At 49.3% G+C, this 2,500-nt stretch overlaps 1 protein-coding gene across 1 annotated transcript in view; it reads left to right on the forward strand.

Moving 5' to 3' along the window:
- Nucleotides 1-2,006: 2,006 nt before the first annotated feature.
- Nucleotides 2,007-2,500, forward strand: part of LOC105690359 (actin-5, muscle-specific) — a 2,891-nt gene continuing 2,397 nt past the window's right edge. Inside the window, exon 1 of the mRNA XM_012408090.3 lies at nt 2,007-2,160. The gene's annotated coding sequence lies outside the window, so the exon portion shown is untranslated. The remainder of the gene's footprint in view (nt 2,161-2,500) is intronic.

Consider the following 2,500-nt stretch of genomic DNA (forward strand, 5'->3'; position numbering starts at 1 on the left):
CGGTAGCAGACGGAGCGTCCCTTTGACCTGGGTATACGATGCATATGGGTTTTGTGATCGATTTCAACATCTACAGCGGCGAACGGACGATCCCTCGATTATAACCGATCAACGGTTCTCCGGGAAACGAGCACTCGCGCGTACGAATAATATGAAGTCCGGCTACCTTTTCTACGCGGGCTTTCTTCGCCCTCTGGGTACACGGCGTAGCCCTCGAGCATATCGAGCCATAGATGGAGGGGCGTCTAAAACTGTACGAGATTCGTAGGGGGGAGAGGGAAACAAGAAGAGGATCGAAGGTGGGGGGAAGAAGAAGAAGCTCGGCGTCGCCTCCACCCCGAGATTATTCGCCCGCCGCGGCGGATAATATTTTGACGAGCGTCAGGGACGCGCCCGGGGCCGAGGTCTTGGCTCGTTCTCGTAGATTATCGGTTATCACAACAGCTTCGATATTTGGCTCGACCTGGTCCGTTGGCCGGTGGACCACGTCGTCGTGTAACGTAACGGCGAAACGAACCTCCGCGCGGCAAGGCAACGGGTGCAGGGGAAGAGCGTACCGAATGGCTCGAGCGATCTATTCCCGGAGTTGACACGTAATCGCAAAACATTGCACCCACAGCTATACGCGGCCAACTGCCTTTTTTGGCTACTTCTTACAGCGTGACCGTCGGCCATAATAAATATGTTATACTTTGATCGATGTATCGCACCGATGGGTCCGTGCACCGCTGTCGTATCATCGCCTCGTCATCGCACGGCAATGTTACGCGTACCTACTGGCGTACATAGGTATACCTGTATTCGAGGTATCTGAGGTACACGGACGAAGCCCTTACGACCCTCTTGCTAAGGTAATCATAGTCGGCTGTAGGAGTCGCCGCGTGCGGAACGTCGTCAAAACGTCGCCGTCGCATTTTCACTCCCGTCCACTCATTGTCAGTGTTGACGTATGCATGATGTCTACCTAACCGCAGATCGCATGCGAAGTACGAAGAGGCGGCTGATGAAAAATGTATCATGTACTTTCCCCGTAGGGTTCGGAATTTTTCCATCGTTTTTGCGTACCGCAATTTCCTAAGGAGTTCAATTTATTAATTGCATCTTCATCACCCTGTACCGTACTCGATACCTTTACCTACCTCTGTATCACGCGTTGAGCATCGATCAGTCGAGGTATAATCTTTAGCGAAACCATCGAGCTGAAACGGATGATCGAGATAGATAATAGGGTCTCTTTCCCGAGTAGTAATGGCTTGTGACCCATTTGATTCAAGGACATATATGATATTTGAGACTGTACACCAAAATTAGACTCCTTACCAACATTTCGCTCCATTCGAATGGCAATCTCTATAATTTGATTCTTCCGGTTCGTATCTCTTTCCCTGTTCATCGGAGTTCGATTCGATAACCGATCGTGCAAGATTTGACGGTCTGTTCGATCTGCAAGCGTAAACTTGATGTATTCCAACGATTATAATCGGAGGATATTACGAATGCGTTCGAACGTAACACGCGTATATCATGTTATGTATATGCGAAGTAAATTGAGCGAACCTTAATCTTATGGTATATAATTGCGGTATCACGCGTCTATCATAACGTGATATCCATCAAATTCTGTGGCGGCTGCGGCGCAATATAACGATTTTGCATAAGAGAGGGTGCGAAAGAGATTATTTTTCGCAAATTTCGTTGTTTGCGAAGGGAAAGCGAACGGGCATATTTCGTTCACGAGCGATACCTCTTTTTCGCCCCAAGAGTCTTTGCTCACCGATAATCCCCTTCAATCGTCGGTCCATGTATCGAAATCGCCAGTTTTCGTTATTGCCTGTAGACACGGAGATAGAGTCGATCGAATTTAGCCGGCGTCGTGCAGCATATACCGGAAAACGGTGGATTTATATTTTCTCCGAGTGTGTGTATCGTACGGGTTACGATCAGCCAAATTCGCGGGATGCCTTAATAGCTCCTGGAAGCAGCCTAGTTCGGCGACGACGCGATGCCACCGACGTCCGAGAAGCCCCCGAGGCGCGCCTTTTTCGTTCCTGTCGGGGTAACCCCGTCGGTTTTGGATGCGTGGGCGGACCAACGAGAGCATATATTTGACGTCGCGACGCTTTTGCGCCACAGACGCCGCTCCACTCTGTCCCGTGCACGGTACGTACCATCCAACGTTGACCGACAGCCCCCGGGGTTCCAGACTTGGATATATTTCTGGATTATATTTGTGAATTATTTAACGATCGACAACCGTGTTTGTAATCTGGATCTATTCGATAATGGATATTTGGATCGTTGGATATATATCATAGTGACACTGTAGCGTCAGGACCTCTCGACCCTCGGCAGGAGTCCGGCATTTCAACCGCGACGTTGTGTGCTTCTTTACATACGTATATTACGGCATTTGTGACACGGAAGGATACAGATTTCGTTCGAATTTTCACCGATTTTCATTGATCCCGCGGTTACAACTCGGTCAATCGTCGTTGCTTCG

Source organism: Athalia rosae, chromosome 6, assembly GCF_917208135.1.
Source record: "Athalia rosae chromosome 6, iyAthRosa1.1, whole genome shotgun sequence".
Lineage (NCBI taxonomy): Eukaryota > Metazoa > Arthropoda > Insecta > Hymenoptera > Athaliidae > Athalia > Athalia rosae.